Source organism: Catharus ustulatus, chromosome 6, assembly GCF_009819885.2.
Source record: "Catharus ustulatus isolate bCatUst1 chromosome 6, bCatUst1.pri.v2, whole genome shotgun sequence".
NCBI classification, from domain to species: Eukaryota; Metazoa; Chordata; class Aves; order Passeriformes; family Turdidae; genus Catharus; species Catharus ustulatus.
In genome coordinates this window covers 28,872,718-28,899,140 of record NC_046226.1, presented here as the reverse complement: position 1 = coordinate 28,899,140, position 26,423 = coordinate 28,872,718, and the positions used below count along the sequence as shown (strand labels likewise).

The window sequence follows — 26,423 nt, the reverse complement described above, 5'->3', positions numbered from 1 at the left end:
CCCCCTCCCGTCTGCACCGCCGCCGCATTTCCTCGCCCTGGCCGGCACTGCAGGCCCCCGCACCGCCGGGCTCCCCCACGCTGCTGGCCCCGATTCTGCTGGGCTTCCCCCGCTGCCAGGTAGCCCCACCCGTCGGCCTTCCTGCTTCTGCCATGCTCCCCTGCACTGCTAGCCCCAGTTCTCCCGGGCTCCCCCACCATGCTGGCTCAGGCTCTGCCGCCCTCCCTGCCCCGCCCTGCTGGCTCAGGCTCTGCCGCCCGATTTATTAATAAACAGCATAGAAACAGTAACGTACCAGGTTGCATTCAAAACTAAAGAGATTGGTTCTCCTAATTTCAGCATTCAGATTAGTGTAGAAACCTAAAGCACACATCACTTTAATTATCACTTCTTTGGACAAAGAAATCAGACAGAAGTAAAATCTATATTGGACATTGATTTTCTTTTTGATCTTATACTAGCAGCCACCCACAAATAGGATTTATAGAACCCTTTCACATGTGATCTTAAAGGTCAGTGTAACCCAAAGAAAGGAACTCACAACATGCAGAAAAGAACAGATTCTGGGGTGACTGCTGTCTTACTTTCTGCTACTTGAGAAGCCATGCAAATGCTAAGTTCTGAAGACATAAGTCTGAATACTTACCTTCAGAGTTTTAAAGTATTCCTTTTTCTGAAAATTAATTAAAATATAATAACTCAGACTGGTAAAGGCATTACCCAGATTTATTTTTTATTATAAAATAAAACTCCCCAAATTTGCACCTCCTCATTACATTTTATCAGCCTTAACTGTTGTCTTAACTATTGGATGAAATATTATTCTTAAGAAGCTGTACCTGCCCAGACCCTTGCAATTATAATCCTACCCTAACTGGTAGAGAAGGACTTGAAAGTGTCTCATGAGTTTACTCCCCTAATAGTGAACATTTACAAAATGTTTCATGCATCAAAAATGTTCTTGTACTTTTATGCATGCTTGAATAACATTTGTTATGAAAAAGCATGGCTCCAAGAGCCTCTGTAACAGGTTTGTCTTCTGTTAGTCCATTTAGTTTCTGCACAGTTGCCAGAAATTGAAACAATTGAAGCAATTTAATTATGAGTGCCTCTTCAAAATCTAGTTTTCCACTGATATAACCATATAACTCCTAATCTCTCAAGTGGTAAAAACCTCCTAATAATGTCTCATCTATATAGACTCAAGTATGTCATAGATCTGTAAGTTCCAGAGTTCAGAAACCATTTTTTTCCAATCATTTATGTTGATAGAAATAAGTATATGAAGGACAACACAAACTTTGGAGGATATCCTGGAGTAAGGTTTTCAAAACCACATTAATATCAATAAATATGAGGAAAACACTTAACTGAGGAAACTGGGAAGAATTCTCAGAGAGTCTTATTACAGAAAGTTCCTACAGATGGACCTGGGTAGACCCAAAGCTTACGAAAGAGGAACAGAAACCCAAAGACAAGCAATGATACATCTCACTTGTTGGAAAAAAAGATTCATAATGGGCTAGCACACCTCTTGTCAAAGTAATAATTTTAAAGATTGAAAAGTAATAATGCACAGAGAAATATTTTATAATAATATCTAGACTCAGGGTTCTTAATTAATCTGAATTTTAAAACTCAACTGAGTTTTCAAAAAGGTTTCTCATTTATGTCATCAGACTGGAGTCATGCTCTAGTAATACTTTTAAGATCCTGCCTTCTGCTTCCTTCAGGCAACAATATTAGACTGTTATTAGTTCCTTACAATAAACACACTGTGGTCACTTACCAAACAGCTGCCAAACTTCCATCAGATTTGCACTGGCTTTCTCACCTCCCCCATTTATAAAGTTCATATTAGACTCAATATCACTTCCATGATTGTCATATTCTTTCTGATAAGAAAGAGGATTTTTATAGTTACCTATACCTATACTTATGTAACTTATACTTACCTCAATTTTATTTATTAAGACAACAGTTTTCGTGGGTAAGGAGGGAAATCTCCAAAACTGATATGGGAAAGAGAAGTCAATTCAGGCTTTGAAATACTTATGTGTCCAGTTTTTTCTCACTGTCTATACAGAAGTCGTACTTTCCTTGCTGTACTAGCAGTCTTCTGAAAATCTGTCAGATAATACAAAGTACGAGTTGTTTCTTAAACCTGAGACAAATAAGAACTGTTAAATACAAAAAGATATTTAAGTTGAAAAATCCCATTAAATTTCATAAAGACAAAAACATTAAAAACCACTAAGAACATTTTTAATTACAGTAATTTCACGAATACAAGCCGCACCAATTTGACCAAAATTTTGGTGGAAACCCGGAAGTGCGGCTAATATTCCGGGGCGGCTAATCTATTAACAAAATTCTAAAAGTTGCCAACACGGAAGTGAGAGCCCGCGGCAGCCCCAAGCCAAGCTGGAGCCCGGCCGGCCCCGGCAGAGGTGGGAAAGCCTGGCAGAGGCGGGGCCAGCAGTGTCGGGGGCGGGCGGCAGAGCCTGAGCCAGCAGGGCGGGGGAGCCCGGGAGAACTGGGGCTAGCAGCGCAGGGGAGCATGGCAGAAGCAGGAAGGCCGGCGGGTGGGGCTGCCTGGCAGCGGGGGAAGCCCAGCATAATCGGGGCCAGCAGCGTGGGGGAGCCCGGCGGTGCGGGGGCCTGCAGTGCCGGCCAGGGCGAGGAAACGCGGCGGCGGTGCAGACGGGAGGGGGGGGCCAGCGAGCCCGGCGGCGGCGGCAGCACCACCCGGCCAGCCCCGCCGAGCCGTGGCGCTGAGCTGGGCCACCCGGCCCCGTCGGCAACCATGAGCGGGCCGAGCCTGCCTGGCCCCGCCCCGAGCCAGTAAAGCCCGCTATGCCGCGATCCTGTTACTAATTGGCCAATTTGTGAAAGCTGCGCACGGATTCTCGCGACGAACGAAAGTGCGGCTAATATTCGGGGTGCGGCTTATCTATTGACAAAGACAGCAACATTGTCGAGGCACCGGGGGTGCGGCTTATAATCCGTGCAGCTTGTATTCGTGAAACTACTGTACTTTCTCTTGGATAAGTCTTCAGTGCCATTGCTTCACTACAACTCAGGTTTCATGGATCCTAAAGAAGTCATTGTGGCTTCTTAAGGGACTTTTTACAATCAAAGTATATTACATTCCCTGTACATGCAATTTTAAATTTTATTGTGAAATTTTTACCAATTTTTACCATTAAGAAGCATGGATCAATAACATTCATTGTCTTGCAATATAGCTAATATATAAAATATATTCTAGTTATAAAATATTGTAATACAAGTTGGACATTTCTTCTTCTAAGAAAGATTATCAGCTAACATGGAAAAATAAGATGCAATTAGTTAAACCAAGAAACTAACAAAATTACCTGGTGATTAAAGAACAATTGTATATTTTCAAATACATGTTCTATATCACACATTTAGCAACCACTCTCCTCAATTCTAATTTCTCTGAAGTTTATGATAATTTTGCTAGTTACCTGACTATTTAGGTATTTCTTCAGACCGCAAATGAGTCCCAAGTTCTTTCAAACTCTGTCAGCCCAGACTGGACTGAAAGGGCTGGTTCATTTTGTTCTAACTACAAGCATCTTTGCAGAACAGAAACCTTACAAACATGTTCCAACAAAGAGAGCTGCAAACACTCTGAAGCTGTAAGATGTGTGAACAACATTATAATTTCTTTTTGTATCTAATATGGAAAGCATTGACAATTAGCATTTGCTGAAGAGCTAAGCTCTGTCTTATCTGTTATAAGAGTTTCAGCTCAGTTCTCATCCTCTAAATTAAGGAGGGAGTGTTTTACTCTATTTGAATTACTCTCTTGTCCATTCAACCTGTGAGGGCTCCATTTATCAGAACATATAAGCAAGTTTATTAGTAATTGAGAAGTCAATAATACCTCTTTTTCCTACTTGTTTAGCTGATTAGCATTAGCACTAATCACATACTTCTTAAAGTTAAGGTTTTTGGTAGTTAAGAATACACAAAAGCAGTTTTAAAATTGAATGCATGAAGGAGGTGGTAGTGGTGCATTTTGGCAACGTGCATTATTGCACTGATATAACTCATTTAGTAGTAAAACCACATTTTCAAAAATTGAAAAGGACCCCTGTGTGAAGCCGGTTCAACTATGATGGTTATTAAAAACAACCCATGAGCTCGCTCATTCTTTTCACAAGGGGTGTTAATTTTAACCCTCATTATTAAGACATGCCCTCACTGCTCACAGATCAAGGTAAAGACAGCAAGATCACATCACAGGCAAAACAGACAACTTTAGGGAGGCTAGTTTAATTTATTTCCTATAATAGTAGAATAAGACAGTAAGTAACAAAATCATAACTAAAAACATCTTCTTCACCTCCACTTCCCAAGTTCAATTTTACTTCTTCATTTCCAACTGTTCTACCTCCTCCCAGTCCCAAACAGTACAAAAGGGATGGAGAATTGGGGGGTATGGTAATTTCAGAACACTTCATCCCTGCCACTCATTCTTTACACTTTTCACCTTCTCCATCATGGTCTTTTCCATGGGCTACAGTCCTCCAGAAGCAATCTGCCCTAGCAACTGACTCCATGGGCCAGCACTCCTTCCAGAAATCCTCCTGCTGCATGAACACATTCACCTACTCCAGCTGAAGCTCTCTGCAGGCTGCAGTGTGGTTCTTCACGGGCCACAGGAGAGCAGGGTACTTCACTATGGCCTTCCCTGTGGACTGTGTAGGATTCTCCAGTTTTCCACACTTAGGATCTGCAGGGTCTCTCACATTTGTCACTTCTCTCTCTCATGGCAGCTGCCACACAGCACTTTTTGCCATGCCCTAAATACATTATCACAGAAGCACAGCTCATGGGGATCAGCTTTGGCCAGCACTGGGTCCATTATGGAGCCACCTTTAACTGGCTGTGCCCAAAACAGGGAGAGGTCCTTGTCTCTTCTCACAGAGGCCACCTCTAAAGCCCCCTGCTACCAAAACTCTGCCACATAAACAAAATATATTATTTTAAACTATTTTAGATTGCTTAACATCCTGAAAGAATACTAATATCTCACCTTTAAATGCTTCCTAGGCTTTTCTGTAAGACAGTGAGAGTGATTTCAGCAAGGAGTTCAAATGTTACTCTCATTTTTAATGGAAAGAATATTTTCAGATATAGACCTAGAAAGCAACTTCCATCAGACCCCATAGACTCTTTAGCAAAGCTAATAAGAACTGAATAAAAAGTTTTGTAAATAGTTAGATTAAGGATTTATGATCTAAAGATTTTAAATTCCTGTACATGTGAACAGTAAGAATGAGGTAAAATAAATTTGGAACTACAGTTTAAAATACTATTTATGTTACATGAATTGGCATTTCCCCCTTCCTTTCTCACAGGCCAGATGCCTTTTCCTCCTCATTCAATCCTGTGGTGAACCAAATTGAGAATCTGATCTAAGTTAAAATTAATCAAGGGAAAAAAGGCAGTTTTAGCTCTGATTGGTTCCCTGATCTAGTTCAATGAGCAGCAGTAGAAACATTTCTGGTAGCCCAAGGGAGAAAGCAAAGCAGGGTGAGAATAAGCTGTCAGGTAGAGAAGGAGGTCAGGACTGCTGCTTGAGGCAGCAGTGCTAGCTGACAGAGCACTTGAAACTGCAGCTAGAGGAGTTTTCATATTTGCATTTTTTTCATCAAAACCAAATCTTCATCTTCTATTCTTGATTAATTCTGATGTTCCCAGAGAAAGAACTAAAGCATGAATATTTATGTATAAATACTTTAAAACTTTCTGGTTTTTTCAAAATGAAAACCAAGATTTATTAATGAAAACAAAGGTGAGGTCACTATTGCAACAGTGGGGTAATAAAAAAACCAACCCAGACCAATGCAAACATAAGCTAAATGAAATTCTGTTGCTCCATCAGTTCAGACTAACAGTGTTTATAGACTAGTTTCTAGTTTTTAGCAGTTCCTGTAATTGAATGTTGTGGAAAACTGCCTCTCCTGGAGTGTCCTATTTTTAAGGGTATTACTGTGATATTTGAAGAGTTTTGCGAGCCACGGTACATATGTAGCTGTCTGACATGAAAACTAGCAGTGCGGGAGTGAATCACTATTCCAATCTGTGCTGGTTATAACTTTTAAAGCAGTGGTGCTTGCACATGAGACTAAGATTCAATTTATGTACCCATAAACAGCAGAGACTCAAACAAACCAGCTTTCTGTGGAAAAGCAGTCAGTTAAATTTACAGCTTTGTATTCACAGAATGACAGCAGCAGAGCAGATTACATTAATTTAGAGAAGAAAATCAGTAGATATACAGCAACTATTGCATTTCATTTGTACAGTTGCTGACTGGAAATGAGGTAAAAATGCAGCAACATGTCATCGAGCTAGTATTTGCTACCCTGTGACAAAAGATCACTTACATGGCAAAGAAATCACCTACTTTTTCACATATTCATGGATCATAGACCCCCAATTAAATACATTATCTTCAAATACTTTTCAGGTGAGGCAACTTCGTAAGTATTGTTTAAGAAAGCAAATTGAGGAAAACAATTCCAGGTGACCAACCGATCTGATTTTTTTGAGTGATAGTATTAAACAGAAAAAACATGTGCTCTCTATGCAGCAACAGAGCATTTCAGCATCCTGGGCTCACAAAGCAATGTGATGCTTTGTTATAGCTGTCAACAATTTGCTGCATTGCAGGCTAATGGTAGTGGTGTAGGACAGCAGTGCTACGGGAGTGTTCAAAGACTCATCACACTCAGATTCTAAAATAAGATACTAATTGAACACACAGGAGTGTTACAATGTAAATAATATTGTCTGTTAAGTTTGAAAATGAGTAGATTTCTGCTAGATCTTTAACTCTGTAATTTCAGCAACCTTACAAAATCAGAAGTAGAATTTTAATACAAGTGTCCTCAGAGAATTGCTTATACAGCTGGACTGATGAATGCAAGATATCTACCCCTTTGAACACACATATAGAAACACTCATCCAATAGCATGTATATACATTTGTTTAATATCCTGAAATACCCCAATGGCTGATACTTACTTGCTTTCTAATATTTTACATTTGCTTCATTAGAATAGAATAGGGGAAAAAAACTATAGTAAAAATCAAAAGACGCTGAAAAATTCTATAAAAAGCTATAAATAACCAATATTGTCTCCTGACTGAAAACATCTAATATCTGATTCTCCCAGCCATTGGTAATGAGAAATACATTTTCTCCTTCCCATCTCTGTTTTTCAACAGTTATCCAGTGCATAAAGGTTTCAAGGACAAACTCACATAGCTACAGAAAATCACCACGTAATTTTATACGACTAAGATAGAAACGAATCCTGTTTAAAAGGCATTTTCACACCCATATAGATTTTCCTTAAGTTGTTTTTGTCACTTGGATTTTAGTGAACCAAAATTAGCTTTTGTAATTAGATGTTCACAAAATTACACCAAAATTTCCTTAAACCAAACAAACCCTTTTAAAAATTGTGGTGTTACATGATCCCAAACTGTGTATTAATGGTTCCATCACTAAACCTAATTACTCAGTTTTCCACAGCTGGAGCACAATTCCTATTACCCTCAGGACACAAACTTGAAAATGCCATTCATATAAGGTTTTTGTCTCTAGAATGCTACATTCAACAAAGTGATAGGAAGGGTCATGTAGAGAAAGGGTGAAAACAAAGGCTTTGTACTCAGACAGTTACTAAATAGTTTGTTGGCTTAGAGGGACATACTGTCATTACAGAGGTACAATCCTGGAGAATTAAACTGAACCCTTCCTATCAGAGGTGCCATATAACTTGTAGGTGGTTTGCTATCATCCATTTCTATCAAGGTGAATATTATATGGGAGAAAATGAGTCTTGCCAATTTGCACATACAGCTTAAAAGAATTAGTAGTGTATAGGTCATTGCAGAGTATGATGTTGTTTTTCTTCCTGTGTGATTAAACTAGAAGATAACAGTAATCAGGCAGCATTGATTAAATGGATGATGAAAGATGTTTTTCAAACACTGAAATTAAGGCCAAGAGATTTCAGTCTGACATTATTGGTGATATTTGGATATTTTGTTACTTGGATTATTTTGATAGAAAGCAGAGTTTAGTAGAGAAGGGACTACAACAGGGATTGGTGGGAGAGCCTGGAGACTGATTCTGAGATGATGGCTTGTGTGAAAAGGATGGACTGTGACTGGGATGGTATAGTACTAAAGGGGCACTTTAGTGGTGTGGTGTGAGAATCAGAGATGAAAGTAATATGTCTAGTTTTTTTCCATGTTGAAATTTCCTATACGTCACAGATGTCAGATGTTTGCAATGGATGTAAGCCAGTACTCAGGGAAATCTTGGCTTTCAAATATAAATTAAGTGATTTATTTACTTTTCCAAACTTGTTAAATGAAACATTAGGGAGACTGAGCATCTCTCCCAAAACTCTTGAGAAAACAAGGTCAAGAGAAGAGGATCATTTCTTCTCATGTATTCCCTAAAAATAAAGGTGGTATCCACACTGGTAACAGCACAGGATGTGTCTCTCCACCTGTTCTTTGACCCAGAACTGGAAGCAGCCTGTTCTAGGTCCTCTTACTCCAAGTTATACCAGAAATGAGTAACAGATGGGTTTGATGGTTTTCCTCTGAGCCAATATCTCAGGAATACCTGATTCTCTAGCAGAGATTATAGTCTCTGGATTACAAATTACTGATGAATCTTTAAAAAAGAAACACGAAAAGTTAAAATGCTGACCCCTAAAACATGTCTATGATTTGTTTTCTTTAACTTTCAACCCCACAGCAGTATCATGTCCTAATATTCAATATGTAATTGTTAGTCTCCCCATCACAATCTTAGCAAATTTAAAGTACGAATCACATAGCAGCCTTTCTGTTAGTAATACCTTTTCTACAAATCTGTGAGAAATCTGCAATTACTAAAAAAGATATCAAATTCTAGATGTAGGACTTCTGTATTTCTTTGCAAAAGGAGAGTTGGAACAACAAAGAAAAAAAGAGAGAAACCTCTGAGCACCGAAGTAGGAAGCAGCATGGCACAGCAGATAGATCTTCAATCTAATTCTTCAAACAGTGACTAAGCACATCTTGGTATTACATGCTCACCCTTTATCTTTGCAGATAACTCAACATTCATAGAAAAAGACAAACAGCAGAGGAGAGACTATTTCTCACTTTCTCCAAGGAAGTCAGTCATTCCAAAAAAAAATTTACTCTTGGATTAGTCAGAAAACCTTCTTCAAATTCTAGTATTTGCATTGTTATTGCTCTGCTAAAGTTGAATCAAGTCAACATGCTTACAGGTGAATCAGCTTAATAGCCTAGGTTAGACATTGCTAAAAAAAAGAAAAAAAAAAAAGAGTCTGCCTTGCAAGGTAATTTTTCAAGGTTATTTATTTCAAATATTTCTTCCAAGGTTACTCAAGAGCTGAAAGAAGAAAATTTACATTAGTTCATATAACTTAGCCTTTTTACTGCACACTGTATTATGGGCTGCTTCTTTTGGGTGAAGAAACACAAATAGACACAATTTTAGAATATTTTGCTCATATAAGGAAAAATATCAACTGATTCTAGAACCATTCTTATTGCACTCCCTCTCCCATGTTTAAGTTCCTGGAAATTTTTCACATTAAATAAGAATGGATGAACATTAACATACTTGATGTGAGCTCATAACACAAAGGAGGATGGCTCAGAAAGGAAACAAGAAAGTGTCGGTTGGATTACTGTGCATTTACTCACATGTGTATAGAAGTAATTCCTTGGGAAAAATACAGTGGAAGGATTTAATAGCTAGTGTCTATTCATCTCTTAAGGTGATCCCAAAGAGTAGATTCCAAATAGAAATCCAGCAACATGACTTCTGAGATGTGACATAAGTCACCACTACTAGACTCTTGAAGACACAGTATAAAGAATTAAACTTCATAACCTATAAAGGCTATCACCACAAATTGCCATTTGTTACCTTGAACACATTTTATTTTTCTAAATGTGTTTTTTTTCTCAAGTCCTGATTCTTTCTTCCTGATTTTTATAATAATGCTTAGTGAAGGCAGTTTTACGATTAAATCTTTTATAGATGATGTAATTTTTTCTTGCGTATATTCCCCAATTACTTATCCAAAGTTGAAGAACAAAAAACAAACAAAAAAAAGCATATATATTTTAATTGAAAACCAATGCCATTAATAGAGATGCAGGTAGTCAATACAATCTTTACCCTGATAGCATTCTTAGACCTTCTTCCTTCTTCTAAAGCAATAAGAAAGCAAATGTATGGAACACTGTTTTTGCTGTCTGCAGGTGAATATGAAGTAAATGTGTTAACTCTTGGATCCTGGAGTTTTTTCAAGAAATTCATTATATAAAATAAAATTGAAAATGAGAGATGCACTGTTTTCCATCATTACTAAGCCTGATTTTTTTGTTAAATTCATGAACTGTGGCCTTAAGGGTGCTGCTCTAAAATAAGCCTTCCCTAGACCACATTTCAGATTTTCAAACATCAATATGTTTGCAGGAGTTAGTACATATTTGGAGAACTCATGCTAAATTTTAAGAGATGGATTTCTTAATAAGATATGGAAGCTGACATGGCCAATTTAAATTTCTTACCATGAGAGCTCAAAGAGAAGAGGAAAGCTTTCATCATACTTTTAATAATTTTTGAAGTGCAACCTCATGACTTTAGCTGATTATGATACTGCTATCATCTGGAAAAAGGCTATGTAATTCTGTCTCTTGTGAAGTTACAGCTTCACCTTATTAAGGCAAAAAATCTCAAACTTTAAATTTGTAGAAATAAACTCAACACCAAAAATATGTGTGAATAAGGTATTATCAAAGCAACACTGTAGGTTTTCAGTAGCCAATTCACAAAGTAGAATAAGGGGAGAAATATTTTAGTGTCAGTAATAAATATGCGTATTTGAATACTGATACTATAAGCCCTAATTAAAAGTTCTCAATTACCTTGTGCAATTTATGATAGGACTAAAAATAAAAAACACAGAAAAGAATTAAATTTGGAGGAAAATCTAATTTGGTCAAATAGTTAATTTCTGCTTTAAACTTGTAAAATCTATGAAAGTATTAGTTATTATTTAACTTTATATTTCATTTGAGAATTATGCAGCCAACTTGATAAAGGGCATGCAGACTTAATTTGTCCAGTGAGGAGCTATCTTCACTCAGCAGGGAGTAGTAAAGGTTCAGGGACACATTTCCTGGCTGCTTGTCCAGCCTAGATGGCGTCAAGGGAAAAAAGATCTCCCACAAATTATTGAAGGCATATGGATAACCAAATTTGTTCCTGAAGCTCTTTATTCATAACCTCAATAGAGGGGACATTTCAAGGATAGGGGATTAGGGGCGCAGGAAAAGCCAGATGACATGCTTCAATGATATTTCAATGATGTGTGTTCCCTGGTGATCTGAAGGGATTCAAATGTAAGTTTATTTGAATTTGTTAAAAATTGACCGTAGAAACTAAAACAAATTGTAGAACATTTCCCATTAGACTTACTTCTTCATAATATTAATTATCATGCATTTCAATAGCATTGTCTACATCCATTGCTCATGTCCCTGCTATATAAAGGAAAGTGTTTGTCCTTTTACTGTAGATGCTGTGTCTTTCAATTCTGCTTGTTAATTCTCATGAATGTCAACATTGTGAAGTTCAGGAGAACTTGATCCAAAATGTTTAGGGTACTGAATTTCTTTTCTCCAAAATAAATGAGTTATACCTAGGCTAAAAGAAACTCATATGGATATGAAAAAGAAGAAAAAATTAATACTTCACTCTCTTTATCCTTAAACAAATTGTTTTAATTTGATCACAAAATTTATTTTTTTTCTCAATTAGGTACATGTCAATTTTGAAAACAAGGTATTTCACAGAAAGCATTTGCAAACAAGATGTGTAATGATCAGCTGAATTTGGCCTCAGGTAAACACTTTAAAATGTATTGCAGTCTTAAAATTCATTCAAGGTGTTACTTAAGTCTTTTATTAGATTCTGATTTGATCTTTAGTGTAAAAATTGAGATTTATTTGGAACAAATCAAGTATACACTGTTTATTATCACAAACTTAATTCAGAATTCAAAATCTTCACATCAGCCACCAGATATAAAACTACACAGTGGCTACTTGTAACCATGCTAAGAACATTCCCAGTTTTAAAATACTGGTAGGACCTCATATGACAACTATTCCCTCTTATCTGAGACAGGAGGCTCAGGGTTGAGTTCCTTTTAAAGGTTTTTAAATGAAGCACAAACATTGTCTATGGAAATATCTTCATCAGTGACACAGAGAGTGAGTGCGCCAGCAGCAAGTTGCAGGCGACATAAAGCTGAGCATTGCAGTTGAAACAACAGAGGGAAGGATGAAATCCAGGGTAACCTAGACAAACTTGAGAAGTCAGCCCAAGAGAACCTAGTGAAGTTCAACTAGTCTAAATACAGGGCTCTGCATCTGAGTCATGGTAATCCCAGACATGAGTAGAGACTGAGAGCAGAACTCAAAGAGAGAAGCTCCTGTGGAGAAGGGCTTGTGGGTTCTTGTGGATGAAAAGCTGAACATGACCTAGGTGCACACTTGCAGCCCAGAAGCCAATTGTATCCTGGGCTACCTAAAAAGCAGCGTGGCCAGCAGGCTGGAAGTGTTTCTGCTCCTCTGCTCTGATCTCGGGAGACTCCACATGGAGTACTACATACAGATCCTCAACATTAGAAGGACATGGACCAGTTAGACCAAGTCCAGAGGAAGGACATGAAGATGATCCAAGGGCTGGAGTGCTTCTCCTGTGCAGACAAGCTGAGAGAGCTGGGGTTGTTTAGCCTGGAGAGGGGAAGACTCAGGGAAGACCTCATTGCAGCCTTCCAATACCTAAAGAATGCTTTTGAGAAAGAGGAGTACACAGCATGATAATGATAGGACAGAGGAGAGCAGTTTTAAAACAAAAGAGAGATTTACATTATAAGGAACAAATTCTTTATTCAGAATGTGATGAGGCACTGGAACTGTTTGCCTAGAGATGTGGATGCCCCATTCCTGAAAATGTTCAAGGCCAGGATGGATGGTGCTTCAAGCAACCTGCTCTAGTGAACGGCATCCCTGAGCATGGTGTGGGGTTGGAACTATATGGTTTTTAAGATTCTTTTCAACCCAAACCATTCCATGATTATATGAAAGGGAGTTAATATGAAAATTTAGAGGAACTTTTTTATTTTCAGGGTAGGACATCCATATTGTTCTCAAATTGTGCATGTATTTTGGAAGTAGAAGACAAAGACATAAAACCCCAAAAAACCCTACAACAATAGCAACTGTATCAACAAAATAAAAAAACATTGTGGTGAGTTGGGGAATATTTCTTTTTTCAACATCCCCCTTTATCTTCACGCACACAGAAGTTAGGATAAACATCTTGGTAAAAGTCCCGAGGGTGTGGATTTTTAAGATGATGGAGTTTGCTCTCCAGAAAGTGGAAATCATTACAATTATCTGCATAGTTTCCAGATGAGTTAAGAAAGATATAACCTCATTAACCACAGGCCTTGCATCTTGTCTTCTTTCATGTCCAGGACAAAACCTAGATCTTCAACACTTTGTACACTCCACTAAAGAGTTCCACTATATTTTAAAGTCTACTTTCTGCCACCTTTACCTTTGAGACTTTGTAAATCTGTGCCATTCCTTTTTTACTCAGCCAGTCAAAAGCTGTGTGCCTTGTAATGAAAGATGTGTCCTTTGAGTGCTTTCACAAAAACACTGTCCCCTCTATCATGATGTTGTGCTGGGGCACAACTGTGGGCAAGATGGAGCACAATCATGCTGATTCCAGTGTCCTTGCTACCCAGGGGCGCTTTCAGAGTCAGTAAGAGATGAAAGAGGCAATCAAGAGATGCCATTTCTCTTTCCAGCGAAGGAACATTCAGTTTGTTTTTGTGCTGTGGTTCTGATGGCTGCTGACATATGAAGAGAGACCTTAAAGTCCATCCTCTTATAAAACATAACAAAGACTACTAGGCTGGCTCAATTTCTCTTACCATCTGACTTCATTCCACTGGCATTCTAAGTAAAGCACCCCATAACAACAAAATTTGTTACAAAGTAGACCTAAGCCAAGAGGGAAAACCTTCACAAAAGAGGTAGGGGAACTTGGCAAGGATAGACACAGCTGCTTTTTTTCGTGCTTGCTTAATAGTGTAAACAACTTTTGCTGGTTAGCTTTGTATGTGACCATTCAGGAAACCCTCTGTATAGACAATGTATCTTGTCAACCATTTCCTCTGTGTGTAAAATGTAATTCGTCACCCTGTGCTGCCTTGGCAGCAGCCTTGAAAAGAACTCACTGAATTAATGAATATTTCATAAAGATGTGATTTATTAGCATTCCTCTCCCTCAGCTTTGAAAAAGATCTATCCTTCAAAAGCTGAGTGCACAAAAGCTATCTGCAGGTATGGAAAGGAGACTGAAACCCCTGAAGACAAAACCAGGATTTCTTAATAACCTCTGGGCTCTACAGACTTTAGAAGAGATATTTAGTCAAACTTGTATTAATATTTTAGATGGTAAAGAAAAGTAATACTAAGAGATTATACTGAATTTGACTGTCGGAACCGTGGGTTATCACAACAACAAAAAAATTATTACCAACTCAGAATCTGATATTTTCATATATTTTGATGACCATTCAAAAAAATAGGTCATGTCATAATGCAAATACCTCTAGGCCTTCTGAGGTGCCCAGATTTTCATACTGCTTCAGAGTATTTTTCTTCCAGAACTACCATTCATCACAAACGCACATTATGAAGTTGTAGGTACCCGTGCTTCTATCCTCGCCACTACTCTCCATGGGTACTAATACAATAACTACTACAAGAACAAGCATTCTTTTCTATGATTCCAAATATTTATTGTGCTCAATGTATAGCCTTGTTTCTAATACATAAAAAAAAAATCTCTTTTTCTGAGAATTTGCAGATTCTGACACATACTGCAATACAAACACAAACTAAAAAAATGAAGATTGATTTTTATCTTAAACATCTACTGCTATCTATCAGTGGCAAAAAAAATTAAAGAAGCATTTTTCCTTTTATTTTTTTTTTTTACGAGACATCCTATATTGGCAGTTCTAGTGAAATCCTAGTATTAATTGTCCTCTGTATATTTGATCCACAGCACCTGTTGCATTCACACAAATTTTACAGCTGGATTACTATACTCTTATCTTCAGCTGTGTGAATTTATGCTTTCAGGTCAGGAATACTCTTATTTTGTAAAGATGGCAAATGCTGCATAATTTCACACCATGGCAAAACAACACAGAACTACTTTGCAACAAGAATCATCTATTATAGTTGTGTTTAAATCTCCTTGACTAAAACTTTCTTGTGTCTTCTTCTCTGAGAGAAGATGAATGCACAGCTTTAGGATGTGAGGTCAAAGGAGAAAAATGTGTGTGGCAGTTATAAGGACAGAGTGGTTTTCCTAGGTGATAGATTATACTTTTTGGAGTGATTTTTTTTTTTAAATCTGTTAATTAGTTAATCTGATGTGTTTTTTAGTGGAAGTACCCACTGTGTCTCTTTAGACTTCAGAGGGACAAAAAAAAGGAAAGAGGCTTATGCTACAGGAATAACATTACAAATAGGAAAAAGAAAACTAAAGAACATCTGAGGCATATTCAAGCATAATATGAAATACATGAGACAAACACTGCATGAACTTAACATCTGTATAGAAACAAATCCTGCAGTTTGTTGCAGTACCCAGAAAAGCCTTCTCACTTACCAAGCTATGAGTCTAAGTCCAGGATATTAAGGGGAAATATGGAGATATACTTCCTAGAAGTCTGTTCTTGAACAGGAGCATTCATCTAGGAAAATATACCTATAATCCATCAAGAGGGTGTATGAGATATCATGCATACTTCAGATAAAGCTTATGAAATGCTCAATCAAATATTTGTATCATGGGCATAGACAAATGAAAAACTATTGCCTATAATCAGAAGTTGATGTTCTCAGACACACCAGAAAGAAAGCAAGAGATTTTCTTGACACTACTGTCATCCCCTCCTAGGTTCCATTCCCTGGAGTCTTACTGCATATTGTTGGTTTATTCTATGATCACCACAAAAAAGGTACAATTGTGGTTGTAGTCATCTGATATTTGCTCTGCAAACGCAATCCCTTTCCTAGTGTAGAGGTTGAAACCGTATCAAGATTTATATTTCACTAATTGTCAAAGTCAGAGCAACATACTGTCAAACAAGTTTTTAAGGATTTATGGAACTAAATGGGGTAAAACAAATAGACTAAGAGAGTCTCATGAACATTTTTGAAGCAGAAAGTGATTAAGTTAGTTTCACAGTGCTTGCACTTCCTAGATAAACTGGAATACAATCTGATTTAATCATCTATCTAAATGGGGGAAAAAATTGGATGGCATTAGAGATTTTGGAGAGAATCAGATCTAACAGGAGGCTGAAGCAAGCATTATATATACTCAGTGGTTCAATACTAATTTACCTTACATGATGGGTTTATAGAGCTGTATCTTGGCAAGGAATTTATAATAAAAACTTAGGTAAACACATAGGGCTTGAGATCCAACTTCTTAGTTCTTGTTAAATATCAGCAGTTTTAGAATTGTTGGGGGAAGCGTATTGATGTGGTGAAAATGGCTAATAACATTACTAATAAAGTAAAAAAATCCTTTTGTTACAAGGTCACGCCAACAACTGCCTGTGTGAGTAGGTGAAAATCCTATCACAGCAGGGAGTTGGTTGTTAGCTTCAGATGCAGCAGGGAAAAGAGAATTCAAAGCGAGCACAAAATAAAAAAGTAAAGTTTGAAAAATCAGCTCTAATTGATTTTGTGATATTTGGCATTATCCCCAATGAGTGTTAGGGTCAAACATGGTGGTTTTGTAGTCATTAGTGAAGTGCATACCTAAGTAGGAAAATGTCAGAGTAGGAATTTGTAACTAAATCTTTGTAAGTGTCAGATCAGGTGCAAAACTCTGTGTATGAATACTGTGAGGAAATAGAAAAATGAGGTTGCATGGAAATCTCTGTAAAGCCAACATGTCACTTTCATCAATGCATTTCTTTTTGTATGGCCCACCAGATTACATAGAGAAAAGAATGCCAGTACAATGGATTTAAATGAAAAGCCCTCTTTCCACAGAGAAAAAACAAAACCTGTTCTCAACCCTGATAAGGGACAAGATCTTGTCAAAACGCTGCCTAGTCCTTAGACTGTATATTGAGGCAGGTCAGCTAAATGCTGGCTGTATTACATAGTCATTACAAACTGACATTTCTGACTTCTCCTCCTTCGAAAACTGGAAACAAAAAAAGAAAAAAAAAAAAAAACAAGCATGGAATTACACCTACCTATAGACATCACACTATTCAAATCATCTAATGTAGTTTAAAAATAACTTGGAAGATAAAGGAAGAAATCTATCCCAATCCCTTAAATGTGGAGGCCTTTACAGATTGACACAGATCAGTCTTCCACAGAACTTTCAGATATTACAGAAGTTCTGTAGGAAATTTAAATGACATTGTTATACTGTTACTGCGCTGTGCAAAAACAGAAGGCTAACAAGGCAACTGGTCAAAAATTTTCAGAGAGGCTTGAAGTAGATAAAGGCATTCTTGTCTTGATCTTTGTTGTCCTATTTTTACTGTCCCAAACCTTGCAAAAATATTTGAGCATATCTCCAAGATTTGAGATGCGAGTAGGAAATTCAGGAAAAATGGAGAATAAAAAAAACCCTACCCTCTCAGTCTTCTCAAGAAAAAAAAATGTAAGCAAAATTTTTCCATTATACAGAAATTATACTACCTAACAGCAGAACCATTATCTGATCAATTGTAAATGTAGGCATCTCTCATACTAGTCCCTTTTAATCTGGTTTGACAGAATGAAAGGAATGTATTCTAAATTGCTGTAATAGCACTTTCTGCTTCAGGAATTTAATATGAGAGTTGTTGATATCAAAGGCAAAATGTGCATATCAAAGTAGTAGATTTTTTTTGTCACTTTCCAAAACAGTAAATGAGATGTTTACATTTAAATTATGCAAATTTTTTTTCTTTTCGATCTGCCTTAACCTTTGATTTGTGTCAAGAGACACTTCAGGTTAGTTGGCAAACGTCAAAGCACCCTAGTCCATACCTGTGTCATTTTTGAAATAATTGTATTAGACCACTTAACAATGTTTGGTTTCTTGAATAGGTCTCACGGCTACAGAAAGGGCAAGGAGAATAGGAAGGTGAAAACTTTAGAGACTTGTAGAGGTTTCCACAGAAACTGTTCATGTTTTAGTGCATTGTTGTGATAGAAGCATTTCCTAGTGTCTCACACTAGCCACAGAATCACTTATAAAGCAGTCAAAGAGAAGGAAGACTGTATGAACTTTGGGGATCTGTACCAATTAATTATAAATACAAAATATATTTGTATCTTATAATTAATACATTACTTCTACATTTGTAAGAAGTACCAATTACCTCAATTATTACCATAAAAGTTATTCCCAAACACATCTCAAAGATATCAGATAGTACTGCCTAGACAGAGGATTTTTTTTCTCTCAGATTTTTTTCATTCTGCAGTTACTACAGTTACTATATGTGAGTTTTATTGCCACATTATGATTAACTACACAGATAGAGGGGTTTTTTTTTTTACTTCATGAGTTTATCATAGTACAAATGTATATGGTTTAGCATATTGATTTTTTATAATTTAAAAAGTAACCTTTTTCATACATAGCTTAAAATGTATGGCTTCTCATATAACTTGGGGTGTCAGTCAAAGGATTTGGTGAGTTAGGTCTGGTTCTTTGTGATGTTACACAGTGTTTGTTTACTAGGGAGACCTTTAAGGGGTTGAGGGGTTTGATTCCTATGGGGGAGCATTGTCTGCCTAATTCTAGGATAGTGACTAAGCTGGAGTGGCAAAACACTCAAAAGAATCCCAGCAAGAAAAGTGCTTCAGATGTGATGAAAAGAATTATTGCATACCATAAGCCTTTTTGGACACTGGGGAATGGTGGCCTTGGAATGTGTTTGCTCATAGGGCTGTGAAAGTAGTCCTGGGGCCAGGAGTCACATGGAAAGGCAGTGAAACCATGTGGTTAGTCCTGAAATAGTGACTGGGGCAGAGGCTGCACTAGAGATTGACCAGGGGCTTGGGTCTACTACGTGTCGGGAATGTGCTTGGTGGGCCGTTAGAAATTTAAAAATATTTTCTGATAGGTATGAGTTTCATTAAAGAAAAAAGATGTAAATTGGGGCTGTGGCCACTGCTACATCTAGAACAGTTAGTGGGAGTAGGGTTGATACTGTTGCACTGTTCCTCTTCTGGAGAGTTATCTGCATATAGACAGCTGGTCAGCTGATACATATGGAGAGTTATCTACAGCTGGACAGCTGATCCTCTGTTCCTGAGGCCCTACACACAGAGATACAGATTTTGGTCAGCTGGGTTATATCAACTGCTCTCAACAGCATTTGTCCTGAGGTACTAGTCTGCAAAATATGGCTGCTGAAAATCAGACCCATTCCCTGTCTTGTCACTTTTGTTTAAGAGGCAGAAATTTCCATGGATGATCAGAGTGAACATGTCATGGAAGAGTCACATCTTCAATTGTCTCTACTGAGTATTCCAGTACACTGATTATGCAACATGAACACAGGAGTGAAAGGAGAAATACAGTCTAAGAATACTAGTGGTTTGAAGGTTTTTGTTTTCCTTTTTTTGTCAGTATTCCAAAGGTTTGCACTATTTTCTTTTTCTAATTTGAGTGAATGGAAACTCATTCCTCTATATTTTGAGCTTCTTAGGTCAACTGAAAACCTAAGCACAGCAGGCTCACTGAGGAATGACATTTTACATTTAATGCCTGATTTTCTGCATTCCAGTGATTTAATCCTTTTTATATGGATTTTAAAGAATGTTATTCTGGAGTCTAGCAACATTAATAGTGACTTCAGTAGCTGAATAAAAGTATTCCTATGGACTGCAGAAATTTATCTTCGGATATTAACTTAATGTTTTCTTTTTGTATATGTGGAAACCATGGTTTTAAATAATGTATAGAAAGTGAAGAATACGGAATTGTTTGGCAAGTAGTCTGTAAATTTTTGCATATTATAATCTTATAAAAATATATTGCAGAAAAAGGGAATAAGTACAAGGATAATGTACATCATTTGTGAGTGTATAAAACTTGTATTGTGAGATGACAGTTGCTGATTTATGGTGTGTCATCTGCTATACAGCTCATAACATATATGGTAGATCTAAATTCTCTTTTAAAATGCATGTCATGGTGAATTTGCATGGAAGTGAATTTCAAAGGTTTTTAAACTATTTTAAATTTCATAATAATGCTTTTATTTATCCTTACTTATTCAGTAACGTGTTTATTAAGTTTAGATGTATAGGTCTCCAAACTACAAAATTTTCACAGAGCTCCAGTTAGGCATATGCCTTTGAAATTGCTTACACATATCTTTGCACTGTAAATTGAAGGTATTGAAAAAACTTGATTTGAAGGCAATCCTGAACACCATTTATATTTATATATATATATATATAAACAAAAAAGAAATAGAAGTAATTAAAGGGATAGATTACTAATTCTTGAGACTGGAGGTCTGTTGAGTTATACAGTAAGGAAAGCATAGAAAATGACAGAAATATCAGAGGTAGATTGTTCACAGAAGTAAAAACTAGTGACCCATCAAAAAGCTCTCAACCATGTCTTTCTTTTTATTGCAGATGTGACAGTTGCAATTCATTTTAGTTTATGTTGAACATCTGAAATCGGGTTCTCTAGAGCTGAAAAAAAAAACTAAGACTAATGTAATGCTTATTTATGAGGTGTCATCTGCTGTACACTTCACAATGCATATGTTACATCTAAATTTTCTCTTTTAAAATACATTTCGTGGCTTGTGGAGCCAGTGTTGTTTAATATCTTGATCGATGATCCACATGAGGGAACACAGTGCACCCTCAGTAAGTTTGCAGACAACACTGAATTGGGTGGGAGTGTTGGTCTGCTGAAGGATAGGAAGGCTCTGCAGAGGGATCCCTACAGGATGGATTGATGGGCTGAGGTCAATTGTGTAGAGTTCAACAGGGTCACATACCAGGTCCTGCGTGTGGGTCACAATAACCCCAACCAGCACTACAGGGAAAAGTGGTTGGAAAACTTCCTGTTGTAAACTACCTGGAGGGTGCTGGTCAACAGGGGGTGCTGGACATGATCCAATGTGTGTGTCCAGCTGGCCAAGAGCACCAGCAGCATTCTGGCCTGTATCAGCAATAGTGTGGCCAGCAGGACCAGGACAGTCCCCCTGTACACAGCACTGGTGAGGGCACACCTTGAATCCTCTGTCCAGTCCTGAGCAGCAGAGCTGGTGAAGGGTCTGGAGCACAAGTCTTATGAGGAGGGCTGCAGGAGCTGGAGCTGTTTAGCTGGAAGAAGAGGATGCTCAGGGGAGACATCACTCTGTACAACTGCCTGAAAGGAGGGTGTAGCGAGATTCAGGCTGGTCTCCCAGACAGTTAGAGGTAGGACAAGAACAAATGGCTTCAAGTTGTGCTGAGGAAACTTCAGGCTGGACATTAATAAAAATTTCTTCACTGAAGGAGTAGTTAAGTATTGGAGCAGGCTGTCCAGGGAAGTGGTAGAGTTACAATCGCTGGAAAAGTTCAGGAAATGACTGGATATGACATTTAGAGCTGTGATTTAGGTTGACATGGTAGTTTTTGGTCAAAGGCTGTGCTTGGTGATCTTGGAGATCTCTTCCAGCCTTATGATTATATGACTCTAAATGCATTTTATCGTAAATTAAGAGAAGTATGTATTTTTTCTAGAAAATGAATAATCAAAGATTTTTAGAAAACATTTGAGGATGATGCTCAATAAAAGGCTACCTATGGTAATTACCAAGAAGAAGAGCTCAAAAAAAAAGACTGGTCAAGAATATTACTCTTTGATATAGTTTTGTTATTGCTTAAACATATTAGAAATTAGAGATCAAAAAAGGATTACAAATTCGGAATTTCACCAAACACATTGCTTTTATGAGGCCAAATTCTCTAACTGATTATTGTGTTTTAGGCTCAGATCAAATTAAAATGAATACCAGAACAATTCTTGCCCCTAAAATTATTTTGTTATCTCTTATGTGAGTACATCAAGATGCAAAAAAAATTTCTGAAATTTGGCCATTATGTGAAAAAGTTTGGCTGACACAGAGAGAAAATATACCATGAATTGTACCAGAATAGATTCTTTGAAACATGATGAGCACAGAAAAAGAAAACATGGATCACAACTGGAAGAGAATTTTCAGAGCTGGGTCCAGTCACAGAGGGTAAGTATTTTCATGACAGTGCAGAACAACCCAAGTGGAAATTACCAAGCTATTATCGAATTGTCATCAAGCTTCAGTAGAATGTTTTGACTTTTCAGAAGACCAGAATGCAATCTTTGCAATCTTTCATAACGCACAGCTGAGAGACATCATCCCTCTGGGTGAAGTATCTCCCACATCATGAGAGTGAACTGTTAACAGTAACAAAACAAAAGGAAAACCATTCTTGGAGTCTGCAGGTACAGGAAATCAGAGGGGTCAGAACAGCAGTGACAGTGGCCAATTCCTATTATCAGAACTCAGAATGCTTCATGGTCCCAGATATTCAGATTACCAGAAAACAAGAGGTGCAACCAGACACAAAAACTATTCTCTGCATTTTGTGGAACACAAGGTTCAGTTCTCACTCCTATTTCATTGAATGCTAAAAGCAAGACAGGGATGCAAAACATACTGACAAATAAAAAATTGAAAGGACAAAGTGTGTCAAATGCTCAAATAAGTACCTCTTGGTTAAAATGTATATCTATTCTTACATCAGATATATTTTAAATAATCTCTGACACAAATGTTCTTTGATCTTTTGCCTATCCAAACACATCCATTTCAACAGAATTATAGAATTTACTGAAGCTTGCTTTAAAATTCTAAGAAAGTATTTCTACTCTGCACCATCGATGTAAATCTGTATTGATTGCCTGTGAAATCACTGTATACCTCTGGAGTGAACTGCTCTGTAAGACTGACATCACACTCAAAGAACTATATTTATAATTTTGTCTGTTATGTCCTTTCCACATAGACATGAATCCATTTAATTTGGAAATTTTATGTTCTATTAAAGAGTCAGTGCTTTTGAGCTGTGAGTAGGCTTAAAGAGGTAACAGCTTTGAACAGATCTCTTTTCTATACCAGTTTTAATTTTCAAAGATGCCAATTTTGATGTAATTATCAAAGGAAGCAATTTTGCTCATTTGTTTACTAAATCATATTTACACTGAGAAATTTATTACTCCATTAGTGAATTGCTTTGCAAATACTCATGCACATTTATAAAAAGAAAGTTACTGCTGTTCTTGATAATTTACCAATTTGCAGAATATTCCTTGACTCTCCAAAATGTATATCACAGCTGAATAAAATATTGCAAAGTATTTTTTCAGGCATGACCCCTAGACATGCTTTTCTTTATATGACTTGTTAACTATTAGAGATCATAAGAGAAACAGTATCAACCCAGCCTTTTTTCTTTTCTTCTTTTCCTTGTGACACATCACTAAAAATGTAGTAGGCTCTAGGGACCCAGGACTTAAGATAAATATTTTTCTTAAGGTACTGCAATCAAGTTAAAAATTCCCAGACAATGACTGCATCATACACAGTAGCAAAGATATTCATTTCAAAAGAGGCTTGAAAATGCAGAGCAGTAGATTAAGCTGAGACAATAGACAGGCAAGAGTAGTACTTGCTTGTTACTTTAGTACAATGCAAACTCAGTGCTAACCATGTATCAATATTTATGTTTTAGCTAATTGGAAATTTTGGATCAGAGTCATGTATGAATATTAAAGGCTCATCTCGAACTAACTTTAGTGAGATCAGTTCTCCAAATTGCCACACCTGACAAATTCGTTATATGAATACAAAACAGTCACAGGCTAAAGAATGAAATTAAGTGGGTGCAAAATTTGAATAAATTTTAGACTGAATGTCATGCAGAAAGTAATCGTCTTCTCAGAAGTGCAAACAGGAAAGTGAGGTATACAAGGATAGAATTTGGTTCCAAACTTCCCCTTTTAAGGTGGCTTCATTCTTTAAAATGATGCTGGATGACAGCTGTGGGCCAGTGAGTTTGCCAAACATCTTTTTAAACAATGCTAAAAAGAAACATCCCAGTGGGGAAAAATTCCTATCAAAATTAGGATACAGATGTCAATTATTTTTGTATTTGACCGAAATGACAAAATGTGTTGTTATTAACAATAATAAATAATACATAAATTTTCACATAGAAATATTTTATTTCAGGATTTTTTTTTGTGCTATTGAATGGTAATTAATTATTCTATGTCATAGTTGAGACAGATAGGAAGACAATGTTTCCATATAATTCCTATGACATCGGATGTGAAAGACATGGGAAAGGAATCAAAAAATAGGACAAATGAGGAAAATGTGACTGTAATCTGGCTACTGTACACAATTATAACAGTTTGAAGCACACCATTTATACACTAATGTTATTTGAAACACTAACATTGGTGCTTATATTATCAAGACTGTGTATACCTTCAGCTAAATATGAAATATGGCATGTGCAGAGGTAAATCTGAATTTTATCTCCATTCTTCTTGTAGTTAGTAGAAGAAAAATGTAATAAAGCAAAATAATGGTTTCTGCATTTCACTAACAAAGCTTGGGTCCTCCAGGTTGTTTCACCCTTTCTTCACCTTTATGAATATGTTCTATTTTAGTACTGATGCTGTTTTATTTTCTGTATATGCCAAGCCACTATACTGTAAAGCCTTGTCTCACACTTCATTAATAGGTCCGAAGTCTTATAAAAGGAAATCATAAAAGAAATGCAGAGAATGAAACCTTTGTAATATATTTACATCCATTTTTGGTAGAGCGTTCTCCATTCTAGAGAATTTTTGTGCTTCAAGAGAAATTAATAGTAGTGCATCACTATGGAAACCTTTTAGTCTTCATATTTTCTTTCTTATTTCACCAGTTATGCTGTTTTCTGTGGATTGTAAGTTCACATGCATGCCTTGCTTTTACCTTAACTTCTAATTTTAACTTTGTTAGTACTGTAATAAATTTCTCCTAAACTAATAAATATCTTGTACTATAATATTTGTTATTTTTACACCCAAATAAATTCAAAGGAGAAAAAAAATAATTTATCTTTTTGCTCATCATAAGTTCTTTTTAAATATTCGTTATGCATTTTCAATGTAAAATGAATGATTAAATGTAATTATCAGACCACTAGGGGGAAAAAAAAGTAATATGTTCCATTTTACTTACATTTTTTAAGGAATGAAAACTTACCAGCAACCATCTTTCAAGCTTTGTTCTTCCCTCAGGCTTGAAATGAATATAAATAGCTGTCATAAACTATGCCAACAAACCACTGAAGGAATACAAACTGCAAAAGTGTGGCTGTTTTACCGTGCTGCTGTGCTCACTGCTTTGCACACAGCACAAGCTCTCCCTTCTCATAGCGTGCATGTGCATGCACTTGCACGTCTCTAATGTTCACAGTTGCATTATAAAGCATTCTTGGTTACTGTAGATGATGAGGCATGTACAAGTTTCTGATTCATCTTGAAACAAATGCATCTCTAAGTGCATATTTAAGGTTCACAAGAGACCACAGAAAAGGAGAAATGCAGGGAGTTGATAAGCCTAGTCATAATTGCAGTAGATTTAGGGTGGTCTCAGACTGAAGACAAATTCATGAGGGATTTTTTCCTATGTTTCCATAAAGTATTTTTAAAAAACATGTATATTTAAATGGATATATAAAAACTATTGTTGCATACATAGGATTACACTTCATATACATGGTTATATATATGTATTAATGCAAAATGGAAACTGAATCATCAGATACATATCTGTTGCAATACACAAACTATTCTATTAAAGACAGAAATTAGAAATAAATTCTGCACTATATTTATTATGAAATAGGTGACAAACATTTGAGAAAATTCTGTGCCACTCAAGATTCTATTGGGTTTCCAAACTCTGGAGTCCTCTGCAGTGATGAGCAGAAATAACAAATAATCCATACATCAGATACAGTATAACTAGGCTAATACTGGCCTCTGCCTGCAGTGTTCCTGTCAAACATAAATGGGAAAGTCTGAAATATTACTATTGTAAGAAGGTACTTGGTACCCTTTTGGAACAAGTTTCATCTGTCAATGAAA

The 26,423-nt window shown here is 36.8% G+C and overlaps 1 long non-coding RNA gene across 2 annotated transcripts; it reads right to left on the bottom strand.

Annotated features, from left to right (window-relative positions):
• Positions 1 to 265: 265 nt before the first annotated feature.
• LOC116997677 lies at positions 266 to 25,677 on the bottom strand. 2 transcript variants are annotated; one of them, XR_004418229.1, is made up of 3 exons: positions 25,537 to 25,677; positions 1,956 to 2,127; positions 266 to 673 (listed from the first exon to the last, which is right to left on the bottom strand). It is a non-coding gene; the product is annotated as an uncharacterized LOC116997677 (long non-coding RNA). The 2 variants fall into 2 exon arrangements; XR_004418230.1 differs by lacking the exon at positions 25,537 to 25,677 and adding an exon at positions 3,495 to 4,137.
• Positions 25,678 to 26,423: the final 746 nt, after the last annotated feature.